Source organism: Pongo abelii, chromosome 13 (assembly GCF_028885655.2).
Source record: "Pongo abelii isolate AG06213 chromosome 13, NHGRI_mPonAbe1-v2.0_pri, whole genome shotgun sequence".
NCBI classification, from domain to species: Eukaryota; Metazoa; Chordata; class Mammalia; order Primates; family Hominidae; genus Pongo; species Pongo abelii.
The window spans coordinates 72,609,720-72,634,547 of record NC_071998.2 but is presented as its reverse complement, the minus strand read 5'-3'; the positions used below and the strand labels follow the sequence as shown (position 1 = coordinate 72,634,547).

General features: G+C 37.3%; 1 long non-coding RNA gene across 1 annotated transcript in view; it reads right to left on the bottom strand.

The window, feature by feature from the left end:
• LOC129054745 (uncharacterized) overlaps positions 1-24,828 on the bottom strand; it is a 444,081-nt gene that overhangs the window by 359,992 nt on the left and 59,261 nt on the right. The window contains exons 3-4 of the long non-coding RNA XR_010136531.1: positions 21,927-21,977; positions 8,791-8,887 (exon numbers count right to left, since the gene is read on the bottom strand). This is a non-coding gene — a long non-coding RNA (uncharacterized LOC129054745). The remainder of the gene's footprint in view (positions 1-8,790; positions 8,888-21,926; positions 21,978-24,828) is intronic.

Genomic DNA, 24,828 nt, shown 5'->3' with positions numbered 1-24,828 from the left:
GCCCATAGTCCCAGCTACTCAGGAGGCTGAGGCAGGAGAATAGCGTGAACCTGGGAGGCAGAGCTTGCCGTGAGCCGAGACCGTGCCACTGCACTCCAGCCTCGGCGACAGAGCAAGACTCCATCTCAAAAAAAAAAAAAAAAAACAGAAAAAGGAAAACTCAGCAATTTATAAGTAGGATAATATTAAATGAATGAGAAGGCAAGCCACAGAAGAAAATATTTGCAAAAGACACATCTGATAAAGGGCTGTTACCCAAAATATACAAAAAAAACTTCATAATACTCCACAGTAAGGAAATGGACAACCAGAATAAAAAATGAGCAAAAGACATGAATAGACATCTCACCAAAAAAGATACACAGGTGGCAAATAGGCATATAAAAGGATGCTAAATGTCTTATGTCACTGGAGAATTGCAAATTAAAACACCAATGAGATATCACTGCATACCTTGGAATGGTCAAAATTCAAAACACTAACACCAAATGCTAGCAAGAATGCATAGCAATAAGAACTCTCATTCATTGCTAGTAGGAATGCAAAATGGTACAGCCACTTTGGAAAAGAGTTTGGCAATTTGTTACAAAACTAAACATACTCTTACCATACAATTCAGCAATTGCACTCCTTGGTATTTACTCAAATCAGTTAATAACTAAGTCCACACAAAAACCTGCACATAGAGGTTTTTAACAGCTTTATTCATAATTGCCACAAGTTGGAAGCAACCTATCTGTCCTTCAATTGGTGCATGGATAAACAAACTATGCTACATCCAGACAATGAAATATTAGTCAGCACTAAAAAGAAATAACACCATGAAAAGACGTGGTGAAGTTTAAAATGCATATTACTAAGTGAAAGAAGCCAGTCTGAAAAGGCTAGATACTATATGACTCCAACCGTACGACATTCGCAAAAAGAGAAAAGTATGGAGTCAATAAAAAGATAAGTGGTTGTCAGGGGTTAGAATAGAGGGAGGGATGAATAGACAGAGCACAGAAGATTTTTTTAGGACAGTGAAACTATTGTATATGATACTGTAGTGGTGGATACATGTCACTGAACATTTTGTCAAAGCCCACAGAATGAACAACACTAATTTGAACTAAAGCCTTTGGATGATAATGATATGTCAATGTAAGTTCATTGATTATAACAAATGTACCACTCAGGTGCTGGATATTGATAGCAGAGGAGACTGGTTGGGGGGCTATGGTATATGGGAACTCTCTGTACTTTCCACTTAATTTTGCTGTGAACCTAAAACTGCACTAAAAAATAGAGTCTATTTTATACATCACAACAAAGTGGGATTCATCTCATGAATGGAAGGCACCCCAGTGGAAATAAGCACACCTACTTCTCACACTTGCTATCTAACATTATTCTTAACTAAAAACACTCAGGGCTTTTTGGGAAGTAGCTGATTCCAAGGCTGGGGTAAATACAAGATTATCCTAGAACATCTTGTTATATGAGAAATAGAAAAGTGCTCAAAAAACAAAACAAAAAATGATTGGAACATGACAGAAGGACAGAGGATTCAGTTGAAAGATCATCAGTAGTCAATTCCAGGAAAATTGGAGGCCCAAACTAAATTCAATAATGAATTATAATCAGTTGGGGGGAAAGAAAGAGTCTATTCAAATTAATTAAGGGAGAAGGGATGGCTCTTGATTACAGTAAAATGCCAAGTTTAACAGATAAATGTTGAGTGAGTGTTGAAGACAGAAGGTCATCCTTTTGCAACTATCATACTAAAGATTATTTCAGGCAAGAATAGTCAAAGAAAGCTAAACTGAGGGGGAAATTTTAATGAGCAACAGGATTGTATCACCTTAAATTATCTCCCGACAGAATGCTTATTAATTGCAAAGGAGAAAGTAGAAACTATTAACATATAGTAGAAAAAGTGGATAACCCTTTGATGAATAATTAAAATTAACATAAGGACATCATGTGTCTACAGATGCAATATCTTGAAAAGGACATGTCAGTTACATAGTATAAGTGCAAGGAGTACACATACTTTTTTCTTTTTTTTTTTTTTTTTTTTCGAGACGGAGTCTCACTCTGTCACTCAGGCTACAGTGCAGTGGCACAATTTCGGCTCACTGCAAGCTCCACCTCCCGGGTTCATGCCATTCTCCTGCCTCAGCCTCCCGAGTAGCTGGGACTACAGGCGCCCGCCACCATGCCCGGCTAAGTTTTTGTATTTTTAGTAGAGACAGGGTTTCACCGTGTTAGCCAGGATGGCCTCAATCTCCTGACCTCATGATCTGCCTGCCTCGGCCTCCCAAAGTGCTGGGATTACAGGCGTGAGCCACAGCGCCCGGCCCAAGGAGTACAGATTCTAAATCTAATCCTAAGGAAACATCAGACAAATTCATAAGAAGGAATTTTCTATTTTAAAATGTGTGAGTGGGGTAGAGGAGAAGCAAAGAAAGGCCAAGGCAATATTCCTATGTAAAGCTAACCAAAAAGGCATGGCAACTCAATGTAATACCTGGTCCTACACTTAATTTCATACTGGAGGAAAACAAATGCTAGAAAAAGTCATTTGTAGGTCAATTGATAAAACTGAAATACAGATAATAAAGTACTGTACCAATGTCAAATTTACTGAAGCTGATAATAATATAATGGTAATGTAAGAGAATTTCCCTGTTTTTAGAAAATATACACTGAAATATTTAGGGATAAAGTGCCATAATGTAGGCAATTTACTCTCCAATGATTCAGATAAAAAATATATATGCTTCCATATATACACACACACACGCACACACGCATTCACACACTCACACAAAGAGAGAGAAAGAGAAAGACAAAGAAAGTGGGAGACAGAAAGAAGATTGAGATGACAGAGCTCAAATCATAAATCAGATAGGGAAGAATGTTATCAAATACATGAATCTAGGCAAGGGTATAATGTACCATGCTTATTCTTGCAACTTTTCTGTGAGTTTGAAATTATTTCCAAATAAAAAATTTTTTAATGACACATATATGTAGATGGTGACACAGAAGTTCTGCAAAACAAATTATGTGAAAAAAGCAAGGTACTATAAAAACTGCATGATATAATTCCATTGTGCAAATTTTAAAAATATTAAAATCAGAAAAAGATTGAGAGAGAAAGATAGATGAGGGTGTGCAAAATTTTAAAACTTATCTGGAAAGATATTGAAAACAGATTGTTAACTTTAATTATTTGTTCAGTATTGGAAGGGGAGCCTGAAGTGGTAGGAAAAAAAAAGGCTTTTTGTTTTGTTCATTTTATACCTCTTTTACTCCTTAAATGTTTTACTTTGTGAATTTATTTTTGATAAGTTAAAAATGAAAGATATCTGATGAGGATGCATTTCCTTTTATTATACATGATAAACGTCAGAGTGAATACAAATAATAATATATTATAATTTGGTTTGAACATTAAATTTCCTCCAGTACATAGAATGTGTGTTTTTATATACTATTAGCCAAAGATGTTAAAGGTCTGGCCCTGGGAAAAAAAACTCCTCCTATTTATTTTCTTTTAAAGGAAAAACTTAAAATTATGAGGCCTCTGCTGGTCCAAAATATTTGAATGTTCAAATTCAAAATTGAAAAGCAGAGTTCAACTTTAAAGCTGTAATAAAACTGAAGCAAGAATCGGCCCACCCTACCTACTTCCTTTCTTACTGTACTCAGCCTTAGGCATTTTCAGAGGAATAAAAAAAAAAAAAGTGGCTTTTCTTGTTCATGTTCAATACTGGACACCATCCTATACTACTTAATTCGAAATATAGTTTTTTTAATACCTCAAAACCACCTGATACTAATTCATCTGTTCTAATGTTCCAGGGTTACATCCAGATGCAATGGCTTGGATATGGATGATTTGTCCCCACCAAATATGTTGAAATCTGATCCCCAGTGTGAAGGTGTTAGGAGGTGAGCTTAGTGGGAGGTGTTTGGATTATGGGGGTGCATCCCTCGGGAATGGCTTGGTTCTGCTCTTATGGTACAGTGAGTGTGTTCTCACTACTAAAATACTGGATTAGTTCTCATGGGGATGAATGAGTTCCCTCAAAAGTGGGTGCTATAAAGCTAGGATGCCCCTCAAGTTTACCCCCCTTTTCACCTCTCTGCTTCCCCTTTGACCTTCTCCACCATGCTGTGAGGAAGCATGGAATTCCTCACCAGAAGCCAAGGCCATGCCCTTGAACTTCTCAGCTAGGAAAAATGTGAGCTAAATAATGTCTTTCTTTATAAATTACCCAGTCTCAGGTATTCTTTTGGAGCAACACAAAACAGACGAAGACAGTATCCAACAAAGAAAATTTTCCTTCTCTTTGGTACTTTTTAAAGGATCAGCCCAACTAGTTATGGCCTCCTAAAACCATGCCCAAAAGCCCTCTAAAGCAGTGCCTCTTGAACTTAAATTGTGCCTATGAATCACCTAGGATTTCTGTTAAAATGCAGACTTTGATTCAGTAGGGTCTGGGAAGGGCAGCTGTCTGCATTTCTAACCAATCCTCTGGTGATGTGGATGCTGGGGTCTACAGACCATCAGGTCAAGTAGCGAAGTTCTACAAGATCGAGTATGGCTAGGGATGGGGCACAGGCCTGAGTTTTCCCCTGCTCACCTTTTTTTTAAAAAAAAGAAGAAAAAACTAGTTATTTTATCCCTGCTTTTATCAACCTAGAGATCCTCAGGGCTACTTGAAGGCAGACACTGTATCACTTTCAACTATTCTTGATGGACTGAGACATACCAGAAATTTTAGTTCCACTGGGCCTTTTAAAAAGGCCCATATAGGAGCCAGGCACAGTGGGTCATGCCTGTAATCCCAGCACTTTGGGAGGCCAAGGCGGGAAGATCACGAGGTCAATAGATCAAGACCATCCTGGCCAACATAGTGAAACCCCATCTCTACTAAAAAAAATACAAAAATTAGCTGAGTGTGGTGGCACGCACCTGTAATCCCAGCTACTCGGGAGGCTGAGGCAGGAGAATCACTTGAACCCAGGAGGCGGAGGTTGCAGTGAGCCAAGTTTGCACCACTGCACTCCAGCCTCGGCAACAAGAGTGAAACTCCATCTCAAAAAAAGAAAAAAAAAGGCTCATATACATTTGTGAAATGTGTTCATCTTGAATATTTAAGGCTAATGATCATAATGTTAAAGAAAAACAGTCAACAGCTAACTAGATGTCTACCTAGTAGAAGAAAAAACTTATAATCATGTTGCCAGAATATTACTCTGGTAAAAAACATGTTGTGGACCTAAACTATGGGGAAGCTCCAGCCCACAAGCATTATCAAACTGTTTTAAGAAGAGTCGTTTAGAAGGCACTTTTCTATATGTGCATATCTGTCATGTTAAGTCCACAAATAGCCTCTGTATGAAGCAAGCATCATGTATATTACTTCTGACAGCAACTATTGTCTTCATTCTGTGTCTCTTACAAGCCCGTCAGCAAGAGCAGTACTGTCTGCCTCAGGACCTACTTACACATCCATTACACCTGCGGGAGACTAATGTTTTAAGACTTATGGTTAATTGTCCCTTGCAAAAAGGACATGCATAAAAAGGTATGGAAAACCCATAAAATCCATGGAATATCAATCATAATGTAAAAATAATTAATCCCTCAAGATAAGTGACTTAGCAGGAAACAGTCCAGATTTTATTAAATACTAAAGACACCATTGCATTCTCTGAACTGTTTAAAAGAAAAGTCTGTTGACATCAAATATGTAGCCCACATGGATTAAATTAGGTCACTCTTTGTACTTAAGATTTCATAAAGTACAGCTTGTGGTTAAATCACGTGTTTCAGTTCTGAAGGGCTGGTTGATGACTTCCCAATCTTTTCAATATTGTACCACTAGTGATATTTACCCAGGCACCACCACAGCACTTTTCAATCTGGTCTTAATAATCTAGCCCTCGGTTTTGTAGCCCATGTCACATTTTGATTCCTAATAAACAAATATTTGTGGTGTGTTTGTGGGCTGTTTAACTGCTGACATATTTGGCTCAGGACAGCATTCCGTTTAGAAAGGGGACGCACATCTGTGGCCCCTGGGCTAAATGTTGCTGAAAATGAGGTTTCATGGGAAGCAATGGGTCTTTTTCTTTGTTTGAAAGGTTCAGTGACAGCTGACAGCGACTAAACTGGGACCACTATTCAAGGGGGACAATTCTTCACAAGAGTCTCACGAGGAATTTTTCTTCTCCCTCCCCCACCCCTTACTCTATTTGAGAGCAACAAATGCTAAAGCATTAGTGGATTTTCAGATAAGCAGGATACAGAGAAGACAATGGAAAGGAGAGATTTCCTTTATACATATGCAAGGTCTCTGGCTGTCACAGTTTCTGAACTCCTTAGCATGACTCTGGGCATAGACTTAACCACTTGGGAGCTCACAAAGACAAAGAATGTTTATTCATCTCAACATCTTCCTGTTTCCAGGATTAGAGGCTGTCAAAAACAAAGACATCAGCAAGTCCATGCTGTCTGTCTTGTTTCACTTAATTCATTTTGTTTGCAGTCATAACAAGCATGTTATTTATTTAGTTGTAAGTACATACCAAAGTAAGGATGCATTCAATTTAATCCTTTAATTTCCTAAAGATCACATACTTTAGGAAGCCAAAGGCTTTACAGCAAGATTAGGATAAAGAGTTCTGTTTCCTCTTAGATTAAAATAGATATCCTGAATATTTGATTTCTGGTATATCATTATGCTTGATATTTAGGTGCTCTCTTGCTGAGGTCTAAATTAGTATGTTTATTAAATTCCCTCTAAGTGGCATTTTACCCACTGTGTTTACATTTAGAATCATCTTTCATGATAAAGTCTGTCATAAAATGGGAAAACTGATTTACTGCCTACATTTCTTCCAAGTTTGGTAGCTAAGACCCATCTGTCAACAGAAATAAAGTGTATACACACACACACACACACACACACACACACACACACTCTTTGTTTCCTTAAAAGATGTGCAGCCTTTTAGCCCGCCTCCCTTCTTAGTTCAGTTCAGTTCAGTTTTTAGCAGTAGAAGATAGTCCAAATTGGTTTGTTTTCTTTTCTGATTCTTGCCAAAATTTTTCTTTCAGGGCACCCTCTGCACCATCACGAGGTCAGGTTGGGTTTGCATTCAAAATCTTCTTCAGCCTAAAAAGGTTTAGGCAGAAACAAACTTTTGAATAAGAAATTACTTATTTGTCAAACCATCATTCAAGCATCTAGTCTTGTGGTATAGATTGAGATAAATTTTAAAATAAATAATTAGCTTAGCTTGAGAAAACAAACACCAAAATATGTTAAGCTATGAATGCAAATCTTACATGGTTTCAGTCACAAAAAGACTATCAAAATAGTCAGTTTCCACAAAGATTCTGGAGTGACCAGCTTTTATTCAGATGACTTGCTGCCCCCAGATCTGGCTGGCCTACACACAAATAAGGAAGGCCTTTAACAAATGGTGAGATATTTGAGAGTTAGGTAAAGGCCTGGTGGCACAAAGATCTGTCATCTAGAATTTGCTGCAATGACTGTACTTCCTGCATTGGTCTTCTCTTTACATAGAAAAGTAGAGCCAACTCTTGCCCAGTTCATGGATCCTCTGTCTACTCTCTCTACCAGTTGCTGTTCAACCTCTAAGACAACCTATTCCAAGCCTATACAGCTCAAACCACCAGCATAATAAAAAGCACACCATCAAGCCAGGAGCACTCAGTAACATCTCAGCCTACAGTGAGTCATCAGGTTAAGTAATCCAAACACCTGGTAGTTCCAGAAGAACTGTCATTCAGGAAAGGTAACTTATGGTGGGAGGGAAGGGAGGCAAATGTCTGAAGAATAGTCAGGTGTCATGAGGGAAGCTGGGCTTCTGAAAAGAGAAGTAGCTTATGCATAGTACAAACAGCACTGGAGGCTTAAAGTGAAACAGGCCTGAGTTTGTGCTCCTCCTTCTTCATCATCATTTGTCAGGCAGTGTTCCAAATACCACTACACATAGTGATACATTTAATCCTCCCAACAACCCTAGGACAAAAGAACTATTAGTATTATTATCTCCATTTTACAGATAGGAAAACTGAGCTACAGAAAGGGGTGTGTGTGTGTGTGTGTGTGTGTGTGCGTGTGTGTGTTTTGAGACAGAGTCTTGCTCTGTCGCCCAGGCTGGAGTACAGTGTCACGATCTCGGCTCACCACAACCGCTGCTTCCTGGTTTCAAGCCATTCTCCTGCCTCAGCCTCCTGAGTAGCTGGGACTTCAGGCACCCGCCACCATGCCCGGCTAGTTTTTTTTTTTTTTTTTTTTTTTGTATTTTTAGTAGAGACGGGGTTTCACTATGTTGGCCAGGCTGGTCTCGAACTCCTGACCTCATTATCCATCCACCTCAGCCTCCCAAAGTGCGGGGATTACAGGCATGAACCACCACACCCAGCCAAGCTACAGAAAGTTTTCCGTAACTTGCCCAATTTCCCACAGCTAGTAAGGGATGAGGCTGGAATTTGAATCCAGAACCAGACTGGATCAAAAAGTCCACGTTTTTCAGCAAACTTCATGCTAAGTTTATGATGCCCCATAAAGTAGGTGACATAACCTCTGAGTCCCAAGGCTCAATTCAGAAAACTGGACATAAAAATACTTAAGTACCAGGTATGTTGTGAGAATTCAATGTGAATATACATGGTAATCATCATTAAAAATAAATTTCCTTCTTAGAAGATGTATCCGCAGAAAAGGAAACAAAGAGGGCATGAAAGGGGAGCTTTACCTGCCTCCCTCTTTGGCTGGCATGTTCATGGGCTTCTCACCAATGCTCCACATGTGTCCAGCCTGCTGGGCTCCTTCAATTGCTCCTCCAGCCCTGTCTGGAGATTAATGAACAACTGCTTGAGTAGGGCCACAGGGCACTTTCATCTCCAGCAGAACAGAAAGGAACAAGCAAGCGGAGAATATTAATAACAACCCATATCCTCGTCTTCTGGAACTGCTATGGAAAACTTGGGTTATTTGTTTCAATGTGTTTTCATTCTCACTACATGAACAAAATTCCTTAGCGCTAACTGGATAAGAATTGCCTGCCGAGAATTACTTCCACTTACCAGAAACTGCCTTTTCCCCTTTGCTTTATATTTTCCAAATCAAGGCACTGTTTTGATGTTCTCACATCAACAAAAATGTATTCACTGCCCACCAAGATTCTGGAGGAGGCTGTTGCAGGACCAGCAGACATTGCATGCAACTGGGATTAGAAAAAGTGAGTTCTACTCCTGGGTCTTCATTCTTCTTAGTGATCCCTGATTTAACTCCTCCATATTTCTTGACTGTTCCCTTGTAAACTGCAATAATCTCACTTGTTCCTTTCCAGCTCTAACTAGCAGAGGTCTTAGTCACATGGCACTGTGCTTGCTATTTGTACAAAGCAATTAATTGAAAAGTAGAAAACAGAAATCCCTCAAATTGCCATTTTAGTACTGAATTGAAATTTCATACTATTAAGAGAACAACTACTGAATTCAGTCCTATATACTTGGGTATGTGGAACTATCAAAAGAGACATATGCTGACCTATCACAGAAACACCAAAAGGTTCAAGTTACTTTCTGGGGGTAACATGGTTACTGTTTGAGTCTGTGTTAACTCTTCCAAAATACTTGTCAATAAATGTTTATTCAGGGAAAAAAATGTCATTTATCCAGTCCACCAGTCACAAGACTCCCAACTCTCCTCCTCTAAGTGATTGCTCTTGTTCCCTCTGAATGAATACCTGTCCCAGGGTCCTTCCAAGGCTGGTTTTTTTCTCATTGTTCCGGTCTCACCTAAATGTCAACTTCTCCAAGAGCCCTTCCCTGACCCCTTAATCTGAAGTCACTCTCTATCATGTATTATTACTGTATTAGTTTGCTACGGTTGCCATAACAAAGTATCACAAACTGGTTGGCTTAAACAATGGAAATATATTGTCTCATATCCTTTCACAGTTCTGGAGACTAGAAGTCTGAAATCAGGGTATTAACAGGTTGGTTCCTTCTGATGACTCTGAGAAAGAATCTGTTCCATCCTTCTCTCCTAGCTTCTGGAGATTTGCTAGCAATCTTTGGCATTCCTTGGCTTGTAGAAACATGACCTCAGTCTCTGCCTTCATCTTCACATGGCATTCTCCTCTGTAAGTCTGTCCCCAGATTTCCCCTTTTCATAAGGCCATCAGTCACACTGGATAAGGGGTCCACCCTATCCAGTACAACTTCATCTTCTCTAATTACATCTTCAGTGACCCCATTTCCAAATAAGTCATAGTCTGAGGTACTTGGGATAAGGACTTCAACATATGAATGGGGGTGGGGGGTAGCACAATTCAACCCACAACAATTAAACTTTTACATTTCCTTCATAGAAGATTTCTCAAACTTATTGTCTTTCTTTCTAAATTTTATTTAATTTTAGATTCAGGGGGTACATGTGCAGGTTTGTAACACAGGTATAATGCATAATGCTGAAAATTCGGTTTCTAATGATCCCATCACCCAAGTGGTGAATATAGTACCAGATTGGTAGTTTTTCAACCCTTGCCCTACTTCCCTCCCTCCTCTTTTTTGGAATCCCTAGTATTTATTGTTTCCATCTTTATGTCCCTGTGTACCCAACGTTTAGCTCCCACTTATAAATCAGAACATGAATTATTTGGTTTTCTGTTTCTGTGTTAATTTGTTTAAGATAATGGCCTCCAGCTGCATCCATGTTGCTGCAAAGAGCATGATGCTGATCTTTTTTATGGCTGCATAGCATTCTGTGATGTATACGTACCACATCTTCTTTATCCAATCCACCACTGATGGGCACCTGAGTTGATTCCATGTCTTTGCTATTGTGAATAGTGCTGTAATAAACATATGAGTACAGGTGTCTTTTTGGTAGAACAATTTATTTTCCTTTGAGTATATAACCAGTAATGGGATTCCTGGATCAAATGGTAGTTCTATTTTTAGTTTTTTGAGGAATCTCCAAATTGCTTTCCACAATAGCTGAACTAATTTGCATTCCCACCAAGAGTATATAAGCATTCCTTTTTCTCTGCAACCTCACCAGCATCTGTTATTTTTTGACTTTTTAATAATAACCATTCTGAATGATGTGAGATGGCATCTCATTGTGGTTTTAATTTGTATTTCTCTGATGATTATTAATGTTGAGCATTTTTTCATATATTTTCTGGCCACTACATATATATCTTCTTTTGAGAAGTATCTGTTCATGTCCTTTGCCCACTTTGTAATGGGGTTATTTGGTTTTTGCTTGTGGATCTGTTTAAGTTCCTTACAGATTCTGGATATTAATCCTTTTACAGATGTATACTTTGCAGATATTTTCTCTCATTCTGTAGGTTGTCTGTTTACACTGCTGATAGTTTCTTTTGCTGGGCAGAAGCTCTTTAGTTTAATTAGATCCCACTTGTCAATTTCTCTTTTTGTTGTATTTGCTTTTGAGAACTTAGTCATAAATTATTTGCCTAGGCCAATATCTAGAAAAGTACTTCCTACGTTTTCTTCTAGGATTTTTATAATTTGAGATTGTGACATCCATCTTGAGTTAATTTTTATATACAGTGAGAAGTAGGAGTCCAGTTTCACTCTTCTGCACATGGCTAGCCAGTTTTCCCAGAACAATTTATTGAATAGAATATCCTTTCTCCATTGTTTATTTTTGTTGGCTTTGTTGAAGATCACTTGGCTGTAGATGTGTGGCTTTATTTCCGGGGTCTCTAATCTGTTCCATTTGTCTACTGACTACTGATTTCTGTATATTAATTATGTTACTAGCTATGTTGCAAATTTCCTCATTGGTATATAATAATTCTGGAGCTTTAAAAAATATTAGCCATCACATTAATATATAGATTTATAGAAAAGTAATTAGAAGGAAATTTGAATTCATTCATTCACAAATATTTATTGAGTATACACTATATGTCAGGAAATCTTCAAGGCTCCAGATATCAGGCCATCATTAGCTTGGGAGGTATTTTTTAAGAATTCACTTCCTTAAGATATTTTACTTATATCTGTTTGGAAATCATTGTATAACCTGATTTTATTGAAAGAGAGTGTTGTACGGCCTTTGCTGAATAATTTTGGCAATAAACATGCACGTCTATGATGTCTGTGATTTGAATCACATCCTCTTGAATTGTGGTGCCATAGTGTAGCATACAACTGCACAAATGCAGCAGCCATTGAAACTGGTGAGTAAGATGGTAAAGAATTCGGCTGTCTTGCAGCTTACCTTCTGCTAAGGAAGCAGAGTTTTCACCAGCACAACGAGCTTATAGGGCTAATGGAGGGTATTCCTAAAATCATCATTATTTTTGTCTCTTGCTATCTCTTTAAACCTAGTTAGTAGAAGTCATCCTTCCCTTGACTTTTCCATGAAAACTCTAGCAGTCCTATAATCTTTCTTGTGATTCTTAAGTAATAATAAACTACACCTAGGAATACAACTTACAAGGGATGGGAAGGACCTCTTCAAGGAGAACTACAAACCACTGCTCAAGGAAATAAGAGAGAACACAAACAAATGGAAAAGCATTCCATCCTTATGGCTAGGAAGAATCAATATGGTGAAAATGGCCATACTGCCCACACTAATTTATAGATTCAGTGCTATCCCCATCGAGCTACCATCATTGACTTTCTTCACAGAATTGGAAAAAACTACTTTAAATTTCATGTGGAACCAAAAAAGAGCCCATATAGCCCAGACAATCCTAAGCAAAAAGAACAAAGCTGGAGGCATCATGCTACCTGACTTCAAACTATACTAGAAGGCTACAGTAACCAAAATAGCATGGTACTGGTACCAAAACAGATATATAGACCAATGGAGCAGAACAAAGGCCTCAGAAATAATGCCACACATCTACAACCACCTGATCTTTGACAAACCTGACAAAAACAAGCAATGGGGAAAGGATTCCCTATTTAATAAATGGTGTTGGGAAAACTGGCTAGCCATATGCAGAAAACTGAAACTGGACCCCTTCCTTACACCTTATACAAAAATTAACTCAAGATAAATTAAAGACTTAAATGTAAGACCTAAAACCATAAAAACCCTAGAAGAAAACCTAGGCAATACCATTCAGGACATAGGCACTGGCAAAGACTTCATGACTAAAATACCAAAAGCAATAGCAACAAAACCCAAAATTGACAAATGGGACCTAATTAAACTAAAGCGTTTCTGTACAGCAAAAGAAACTACCATCAGAGTGAACAGGCAACCTACAGAATGGGAGAAAAATTTTGCAATGTACCCATCTGACAAAGGGCTAATCTCCAGAATCTACAAGGAACTTAAACAAATTTACAAGAAAAAACAAACAACCCCATCAAAAAGTGAGTGAAGGATATGAACAGATACTTCTCAAAAGAAGACATTTATGTGGCCAAAAAACATATGAAAAAAAGCTCATCATCGCTGGTCATTAGAGAAATGCATATCAAAACCACAATGAGATACAATCTCATGCCAGTTAGAATGGCGATCAATAAAAAGTCAGGAAACAATGGATGCTGGAAAGGATGTGGAGAAATAGGAATGCTTTCACACTGTTGGTGGGAGTGTAAATTAGTTCAACCATTGTGGAAGACAGTGTGGCGATTCCTCAAGGATCTAGAACTAGAAATACCATTTGACCCAGCAATCCCATTACTGGGTATATACCCAAAGAATTATAAATCATTCTACTATAAAGACACATGCACAGGTATATTTATTGTAGCACTATTCACAATAGCAAAGACTTGGTACCAACCCAAACGCTCATCAATGATAGACTGGACAGAGAAAATGTGGCATATATACAATAGCAAAGACTTGGTACCAACCCAAATGCCCATCAGTGATAGACTGGATAAAGAAAAGTAGCACATATACATCATGGAATACTATGCAGCCATAAAAAAGATGAGTTCATGTCCTTTGTTGGGACATGGATGAAGCTGGAAACCATCATTCTCAGCAAACTAATACAGGATCAGAAAACCAAACACTGCATGTTCTCACTCATAAGTGGGAGCTGAACAATGAGAACACATGGACACAGGGAGGGGAACATCATACACTGGGGCCTGTCAGGGGATGGGGTGCTAGGGGAGGAATAGCATTAGGAGAAATACCTAATGTAGATGATGGGTTGATGCATGCAGCAAACCGCCATGGCACGTGTATACCTATGTAACAAACCTGCACGTTCTGCACATGTATCTCAGAACTTAAAGCATAAAATAAGTAAATAAATAAATTAATTTAATTAAATTAAATTTAATTTAAAAAGGAAAGTTCAGGAGTACTCACTTCCCCTGCCCCTCCCCGCTAGCATACTCATGAATGGGCAAGGGTCATTCATGGTGAGAAAAGACTACCCTACGGTGGCACTACAAGGGAACTCTAAAACATTGGCTCACTGTTGCCCTAAAAGTCACTTAGCTAGAACGTTATGATTCAAGTCTTAGCTCAAATGTTATCCCCTCAGAGAAGGTACGCCTAACTACCCCTATCTAATGCCCCACACTCCACAATCACTTTCTATTGTTTTGCAATTTTTAAGATGTTCTTCATAGGCCTAATTCCTGTAAATTATATCTGTTTACTTGCTTACAGTCTGTATCTTTCAGGGAGAATGAAAGCAGAACACTATATTCCCAACATCTAGAATGGTTCCTGGAGCACTTATGACACTCAATACATTTTTAAATTAATTTGTACCTTCTTACTCCTTTGAAAGTTATCATGGCTCCAGGGTTATTTCTTCTAGTTCATCTGTTTCAATGGTATTACCCTCAGCTTACTTAATATTTGTTGGACACCTAATATGTATCTGACACTGTTCTAGGTGCTTGGGATACAGTAGAGAAAAACAAATCTCTGCTTTGATGAAGTTTCTATATTACTGCAAAGAGTTCTTAATAAACAAATGAATAAATATATACCATGTTAGACATATGAGTGCTGTGAGGGGGAAATTAAAGCAGGATAAGAGAGTAGAAAGTGATGGGCTGGTGGACAGGAAGCCCTGATGGAAGATCATGGAATATCTGAAGGATTGAGGGAAAGAGCCAAACAGGTAACTGACAGAAGAGCACTGCAGGCAGCCACATGTCAAAGCCCTGAGGAGGAACATGCTTTGGGGGCCAAGGCAGACAGGTCACAAGGTCAGGAGATTGAGACCATCCTGGCTAACATGGTGAAAACCCCATCTCTACTAAAAATACAAAAAATTAGCCAGGCTTGGTGGCAGGTGCCTGTAGTCCCAGCTACTTGGGAGGCTGAGGCAGGAGAATGGTGTGAACCCGGGAGGCGGAGATTGCAGTGAGCTGAGATGGTGCCACTGCACTCCAGCCTGGGCAGCAGAGCAAGACTCTGTCTCAAAAACAAACAAACAAACAAAAAAGAAACAAGGAAAAAATGCGGCAGGCAGAGAGTGAATAAGGTAGAGACTGGTGGGAGATGAGGTAGGTAAGAAGGTAACTGGGGACGAGATCTGGTGGACCCCTGTGGACCCTGGTAAGGACTTGCATTTTTATTCTTAGTGAGATGAGGAATCATCCTGAGGGTTCTGGAGTAGAATGATCTCTCTTTTTGAAAGTAAACTGAGGCTGCCAAGTGTGGTAACAGACCATGGCTTAGAGGGAGTAGAAGTGGAGGTGAGAATAAAGGACAGAGGCCATAAGGCTCTATTGCAATAGCCCAGGTGAGAAATAATACTGGCTTGGACTAGGAAATAGGGGAGAAAGTATTTGGGTACGTCTTTTGAAGAAAGAGTCAATGGAATTTACAGAAAGATTCAATGAGGGATATAAAAGCAAATATCAAGGTCCAGATTTCAGTTCTTTCCTCTAACCTTTCTGCTTTAAGTTCCTCTCGTGAATTCCTAATTATATCTCCTCGGCAAACTACTAACCTCACCTGGGTCTTCCTCCACAGGGCACGGCCCGTTTCCCACTCTGGATCCCCTTCATGATCATGCAACTAGCTGAAAAGCACTTGCTCCATACATAGTTATCATGAGGAGCCCTTACCTGCCTCTCCTGCTTTATCTTACCAATCTCTATTATCACCCTGCACTCAAATCAAAATATCCTGCCTCTGAAACATTCAAATCCCATCTGTTCCATAAAGCTCACTCAGTCTAATCTCTATGTCCTTTAAAATTTATAGAAATTGTAAAATTCATCAGGCAAGCAATTATGTTTTGCATTGTGACCTGTCTTCTTGTTGTCAATTTAAATGTTTTATTATTCCTTAATATTTCATGCAATCTTATATCATTAGTGAAAATATAACTTCTTCATGGGCAGAAAAATCTACCTTATATTCCTTTATATTCTCTTATCACATAGCATTTACTGACACATAGTGCCCTGTATTTAGTAGATGATGAATAAAAACGAACTCATGTGATTATATAAACTGGATTATATTCTGGCTCTAGTTTCTCCCTCCATTTCCTCACCATCCGTCTCCTTATTGTTACCACATAATCAATCACACAGCCCCTCAAATGTGTCTGTTTTAGCTGAAAACATGGTTAATAAAGGGAAGAAATATAATATATAACTAGAAGGATAAGCTGCAGTTTTATCTTGGGGTCTACAATGCAAGACTAGAGACCTAACACTTAATTTGGTAGGCAATTGTAAATTTTTAAATGTTTTTGAACAAGGAGGTGCCATGACAATAGCCATGTTTTAGTAAAGAAGGTTAATGTACCTACTTGTATATTATGGATTGTAAGGGAAATAGGTGAGTGAGTGCTGACATTCCTGATCTAACTACTGAATGGGTTCATGTGAGAAGTATTAAAGGCCAGAAATAAAGCACTGACTGGCAAAGAAATGTGAAGTATGCAGTAGAAGGGGGTTAGATATCATGACTGAAAAAGAAAGAGGAGTTACATGTGAGAGGTTTTAATGTTCAGTTCCTGGGAAAAACAATTATTACATCATTAATAGAAACAGTGAAGTCAAGGAAAAGTCAATTGCAGAAAGAGCACAGTGAATTATTTTCAACATTCTGAATTTGAGACGGCATCATTTATCTACATAGAGCCACCTTGGAGGCAATAGGAGATAAAGGATTATAAGTTAAAAGAAATGTCTGTAATAGAGATAGAGTTTTATGAGAGACAACGGTTTGCAAAAGCACAACCTTCAGCTTTCCCCAATTTAGCCTGTTTTCCCAACTTAGACAAATCCAGCTGCCACAGCTTAAATTATCTCCAACAACTAGCTTGTTAACAGGGATATTCAAGAGACAGAGGGATAAAGGATTAGAAAGAAAGTCCTGCTGTGGCTGAAGCTGCGATTACAAGCTGGACTCCTGCTCTAATGTGAACATCTTTCCTTAATTTATTCAAATTCTTCCCTCATTATGTTATTGGGATATCAAGTCTGGCCAGTGAATTTCTCTCGAATACATTCTGTACCAGTAAATTTCATAGTAATAATATACTAAATATGATAACACATGAATTACAGTCATAATGCCTTTTCAGAGCTCATGCTGCTGTTTATGTTTAAGTTGTGATATTATTGACTTGCCTTAGTCAACCACACACCATACATGATTTCTAGAAACTGCACTCTCCAGAAAGCCTGGTGCCATTCCATATAGATCAAGCACTGCATTTACAGTCAACTCTCCCAGTTGATAAAAGCATGAACTCAGCAAACCTAAGGGAGTGGTTTTGCTGAATTGCATCTATATCTATTGGAAGCAATGGTGAATGAATCATAAAACAGCAAAGGAGTATGGATGTATTTAAAAAGGATTGAAAAAGAACACAAGTGTGATTTCTATTGAGTCTCAAAAGGTAAACCTCTAACTTATAGGCAGGAAATCCAAGAAGAAAAGTACTACCTATAACCCTAGACAAATAGAAAAAGGAATAACAAAAATTATGGCAGAAAGACCAAACCAATCATTATGAGAACAACCAAGTTTACAGTTTATGTGAAGAATTTATACAGAAAATTGACAGTGAGAAAGTGCAGAGATAGACTCTCTGAATGGGTTTCAAGTTCTGAGAACTGACTGAAATTGACAATGAAGAATTTCATACATTTTTCTCTAGATTTGTATCTCTTATAACTGCACATACAAACAAATAATCACTCAATGTACACACAAAAGTTCCTTGCTTTAAGGCAAATGAATTATGCAATTATAAAATTATTTTAATATTACATCTGTAAAAGAAGCTTTAGAAACCAATAGTTTCAAAAGAGACCCCAGACGAAATGTAATATGCTAATTTGGGAAGCTGCAACTTTAAACACTAGGAATGCAAGCATATCAAAAGAAAAAAAGGTTAAGTGTAGGTTAATATTTCTTAAATTCCATTTTTATGACTTTGTCCATATAACACATATAACGATTTCAAATCAATATTTAACTATTCGGTTGTCATAAATTTCTTAGGCACTAGGAGAGAAAAAGAATAGGAGGAAGAAAACAAAACAGTTCTATAGGAATAAAGCACTGATTTAAATGTTAATGTTTGTTACAGAAACACTAACATTGTCTTTGGGGTAGGTGTGTGTGTGCACAAGTGAACTCATGCTCATGTGTGCATGAGTGCTTTGGCAGGGGAAAGGTATTCTCACTACCTCAGGCATTGTGTGAAAAACCAAAATCAGATCTAAGGAAGCAATGGGGACGCAAATAATTAGTGTTTGATAATGCTAAGTAAAAGGATTCTGACTCTCTGAATAAGTTGTAGAAAAATAAACAGAAATGAAACAAAATCTAAAATGAAAACTTCTACGAGTTTTCATTTGTGGAGGCTGAACATTTGACAGCAATGAACAACTTAAGAAAGGAGTGCCATTCTTAGTCTGTGTGAATGGCTCTCCCTGGAATTATTCTGTGAACAACCTGTGTAGCCATAAGTGGCTACCCTACTTGGTGTAGCTATGCCCAAAGATTTATTTTTTTCTGTCAACAGTTCTTTTTTGTTTGTTTGTTTGTTGTTGTTGTTGTTTTGAAATGGAGTCTCGCTCTGTCGCCCAGGCTGGAGTGCAGTGGCGCAATCTCAGCTTACTGCAACCTCCACCTCCCTGGTTCAAGTGATCTTCCTGCCTCAGCCTCCTGTGTAGCCCCAGGAAAAGGGCCCATGAAGGAATTACAGGCATGCACCACCACGCCTGGCTAATTTTTTTGTATTTTTAGTAGAGACAGGTTTCACTATGTTGGCCAGGCTGGTCTCAAACTCCTGATCTCAAGTGATCCACCCATCTCGGCCTCCCAAAAGTGCTGAGATTACAGGTGTGAGCCACCGTGCCCGGCCTCTGTCAATAATTATTAAGTCTCAAATTACTCAGGTGCCAACTGTGGTTCAAATAATAGGCAAAGCTTTAAAAGATTTCTTGGCTATACAGATGCACCCTTAGATCTCCAAATTTCAAAGAGCCTGGGATTAAATATGTACAGGTCTGTTTGCATTGCTATAAAGGAATACCTCAGACTAGGTAATTTATAAAGAGGTTTATTTTGGCTTATGGTTCTGCAGGCTGTATGGGAAATGTGATGTCAGCAACTGTTTTGGGTGAGGGCCTCAGGAAACTTATAATCATGGCAGAAGGTAAAGGAGGAACCAGCATACTACATGGTGGGAGGGAGCAAGAAAGAGAGGTGTCAGGCTCCTTTTTAAACAGCCAGCTCTCTTGTGAACTAATAGAGTGAGAACTAACTCATTACCATGAGGACAGGACCAAGCCATTCATGAGGGATCTGCCCCCATGACCCAAACACCTCCTACTAGTCCCTATCTCCAACATTAGGGATCACATTTCCACAGAAGATTTGCAGGGGACACACATCCAAACCACAACAAAATGATAACATTTACTGAAAAAAAATTAGGTGTACTTCCCTCCTCTACAGGTAGATTTTATTAATATGACCTCCCTCTAACTAAAAAGCAAAGGACAACACAATAAAATATCAAACTTTAAAAGTTGGGCTAAAAAAACATTTCTATTTACATTTCTTTCTCAGGTAAGAAATAAATCATTCTTATTTCTTCTGTCTTTCTATAAGTTACAGTTGTGATCTTCAGAGAGTAAGAAAAATTAAGTCAGCCTTTAACAATTTTCAGATAGAATATTTTACTTAAAAAATAGGTAAGAAATAATTATAAAAGTTACTATGAGACCATTCAATCATTTCAAGAGCCAACATGTAGTTCTCAGATGGTATTAAACATTGGTCATTATGAAAGTGACTGTGGTTCAAATTTGTGACCTAAATCTCAAAGCTTACCCTAAATTAACTATCAAAATAATACATACATGTGACCTTCTCACTGCTGCCAAATATCACTACGGTTTTGAAGTATTCAAATCGTCAAAAGAATCTCATTTATTCAAATGCCTTTAAATTCAAGGCAGCTGTAAAAAGCATTGATAAACTCGAAGCTAATATATTGTTTTCAAGATTTAGTGTGGGCTAATTTTTGGTAATCATATGCAACCATTCTTAAAGCAACCAAAATATCTTTGAAATAATTAGTTATTGCTTAATAATTAAAGCCTGCTTTATCTTATTTAAATTCTAGATTAAATCTATTTAAAGCAATTTAATGGTTTACTTTTTAAATTATTGAGTCAAAAATATGTAAAAGAAGTGTTGTAATAATTCCCACCAGTACTATCGAATCTACTAATAGAGCAATAAGTATTGTATTATTTTTAATGATACCATCACCTTTCTCCCCTGAGAATAAGAAGCATGAGTGAATGTTTACTAAATGAAATTCAAGAAGGCCTCAGGAAAAGGCCACTTTAGAACTGGGTATCTCACAAATTCAAGTTGGTTTTCTAGCACAAGTTTAACATCAATACCATTCATACCAAACAAATATCAAGTCTGTAATGTGGAGGGAGATCTTATTGCCGAGAACCAAGAATACCATGTTTATTCTGCCTTTCAAAGAACCGTCATTGTAATTGCTGTAACTATAGCCTGGTTTTGTGGTAGAACTTATGCCATAATTTGATTCTAAAGAAAAGGTTCAATGTACCCAGAATTTCCACATACTCTCTCCTGCTTTCTGTAATTAGGAAATCTAGACATTTTCCTGAGTTTAATGAAGCAAACTTTAAGGCTGAGTGAAGTAGAATCAGACCTGTCATATGCCCCAGTGAGTTAAATTCTTGACCACAGGAAGTGCCTCAATTCTATATTCCTGGCTCTTGCCTCCAAACTACTTGTCTCCGTTTCTAACAGTGACTGTAAAAACAAGGGTGAAATGTTCCATTCTGACATTCAGAATAATGCTTCTGCAGTTTCCATGTCCCCAAGAAAAGGGCCCATGAAGGTAGCAACGTTATCTATCTTGTTCATTGTTCTGAAACAGGCACTATTTCCAGCATAGAAAAGGTCTCAGTAAATATATGCTAACTGATTGATTCCTAAAGCCTCCAGACAATTCATTCTTGAGTTCAACTTCCATTATTGCTATAGAAGAGAATACTATTTTCAGGATGTGGCATAACATGCTTTAATGCATAAAGAGATTTTTTAATGAATGAACAGCTTCAGGGGAGAGACATGAGAAACCGGTGCTTATAGATTTCTCAAATACGTAATGCAAAAGAAAATCCCTATTATGCTTAAGACCAAATCATCCCCTTTCCTCTCTCCAACCCCTGTTCCTCTAATCATCATCTCATCTCATGACAACACACCTACCCAGTCATCCAAGATGGAAATGTCAGAAACCTTTGATTCCTTCTATTTGACCACTGGAACTATCATTAGTTACTATGTCATGGAAATTCTTTTTCTTCATATCCTTCTTGAAACTACTCCCCAACCTCAACTACCATAGCCAGTACAAACTCTTACCTGAAATATATTACAATAGGTCAGCCCTTCCTTCTTCCTGCATGTATTATTCTGTTGAAAAAGGAAATTACATGAGTCTGAGAGAAGTTTATTTTTTACAAAGCCAGTGGAGTTATTACATAGTTTTTATTTTCAAATTGTATTCTGTGATTTTTTCAACATATTCTTAAATTTAAAGGGTAAACTTACAGGCATAAAAACTGAATCTACTTTTTTGCATCTTTCAAATAATCTATTTTTAAAATATTTTCCACATTGCTTCCAAATCTAGAGAATTATTCCAGAAGGAGAATTCCAGGTTAAAATGAGTTACTGCTATAACCCTTCTTCCAAAAAATTCTGTGTATTACACATGTGTATGTTTTAAGTTCATGGACCCATGATTTACAGAAATGGTTTCAACAGTTTTATTTAGATATTATTGGCAGATAATATATGCCATGTATTTAAAGTGTACAGCTTGATAAGACTGGGAATATGTACATACATGTGAAACAATCATGACAAGCAGGGTAATTAACATATCCACTATTCTTAAAAGTTTCTCATATTCCCTTATAATTTCTCCTTCATGTGTCCTACATCTTGAGAATCATCATTTCACATATTTTGTCTGAGTGGGTTTTTTCTTGGTTATTTTAGGCAGTAGAGTAAATGTAGTCCCTGCCTCTCCATCTTTTACAGAAGTCCCTCAGTTAATATTTTTACTATATAATTTCAGTTACTTTCTTAGTGACTGATGTAAGGATTACAATATGTATTTTAAGTAATCATAATCTATTTGAAACTTATACCAACTTAATTCTGGTAAAATATAGAAACTGTCCTGTATCCTCTCTTTGTGCCATTATTGTAATATATATTACATCTATGTTATAAACTCAACAATAGTTACAATTATTATATATATAATATATATTTATATATTATATATAATTTATATATAATACCTTTATATATTATAACACCTTTTTAAAAATTTAAGAGAAAAATATTTATGTAGTCTTTTATATTTATCCATATATTTAGCTATTTCCAGTGCTCTTTATTCTTGTAAATAAATACATGGATTTCAGTTACTATCTAGTGTTTTTCAGACTAAAAGATTTTCTTTAGTATTTCTTGTAAGACAAGTCTGTTAGTAAAAAATTATTTCAGCCTTTGTTTATGTGAGAATGTCTTTTTTCACTCTCATTTCTGAAAAAGTTTTCCTAGAATATAGAATTCTTAGTTGAGAGTTATTTTATTTTCTTTCAGCATTTTGAATATGTATTTCACTGCCTTCTGTCATTCATTATTTCTGATAAGAAATCAATTGTTAATCTTATTGAGGTTCTCCTGTACTTCATGAGTCTTTTTGTTCTTGCTGCTTTCAAGACTCCTTCTACCTTCGTGTTTCAGTTGGACTATGACATGACTATGTGTGAATCTTCCTATTTATCCTACTTGGGGTTTGTTGAGATTCTTGAATCTGTAGAGTCATGTTTTTCATTACATTTTGGAAGTTTTCTGTCATTACTCCTAAAAATGTTCTATTTCATTCTTTCTCTCTTATCCATCTGAGAATTCCATTATATGTATACTGATAAACTTGCTATTGACCTAGAGGTCTCCAAGGCCCTGTTCATTTTTCTTCAATCTTTATTCTCTCCATTCTTCAAACTGGATAATTTCTACTGATTTATTTGAAGTTTTCTGGTTTTTTTTTTCAAATCTTCTACTGAGCTCCTTCAATAAATCTTTCTTTATTGTACTTTTCAACTCCAGAATTTTCCATATATTTATTTTTGACACTTTGTGTCTCTCTTTATTAATATACTCTAATTGCTAAGTAGTTGTCATCACACTTCTCTTTTAGTTGTTAAAACATGGCTTCCTTTAGTTCTTTGAGCACATTTAAAATAGCTTCTTTGAAATCCTTCTCTGTTAAATACAAAATCTGGACCCACTCGGTTTCTGTTGACTGCTTTTTTCCCCTGGGTATGTTTTGCCTTGTCCTGTTGCTTTGTATGTTTTATTATTTTTATTGAAAATTTGATATTTTAGATAATATATTATAGTAATTCTAGATTCTTATATTTTCCCCAAGAGTTAGAGTTGCTGTGTTTTGTTTTAGAAACTTATCATTGTAAATCTGTAGGATTGTTTCCCCTATCACATGTGGCCCCTGGTGTGTCTGCTCAGTAATTTAAGTCTTGTTTTTATTTTTAAGCTTGGCTTTCTTGAGGTCATCCCTGTGTCTGTTTAGCTTAATAGTCAGCCAATGATTCATCAGTGGTTTTAATCAAACTCTTTGAACCAATAAACCTTATACTGTTAATCACTGGATCTGTGTGTGGGTTCATTCAAAGTTTAAGAACTTTCAGTCTTGCTCCAGCATTTATTTTCTGCTGGGTTCTTGTGGATCAACTCTACAGGTATATAGCCTCCCCGTTAGCCAAGGATATGTAGACAGATTGAGCTCTTGATGGTCTCCCATCTACATATACAATGTAGTTAGAAGAATGTACAGAAAAAGTATCCATCCCCTCTAAGGCTGTCTTACAGCTAGGATCTCCCTGTTTTATTTCTAATTGGCTCGTTGGTCTGGTGCTTACTCAAACTGGATTGACAGCTCAGATGAGAAGTTGCTAGCCTTCCGATATGCTTGCTTCCAAGATCAGTACTTTTACTGAGAATGCTTTTGAAAGTGAGTTTTTCATCTTTCGTACAAAATCAAGTGAATCTGTTCTGGAAACAAAGCTTCTGGCTTTCATAGCTTGCCACACACAGTAGAACTACCCTGCTAATCAAGCTGCCAAGAATGGAAAAAGGTCCAATCAATAACATGATAGATTCCCAATGTTTTTTTCTGGAGTTCAGTAGTTTTCCATAAACAAATGCTTTTCAATTTGTTTTTTAC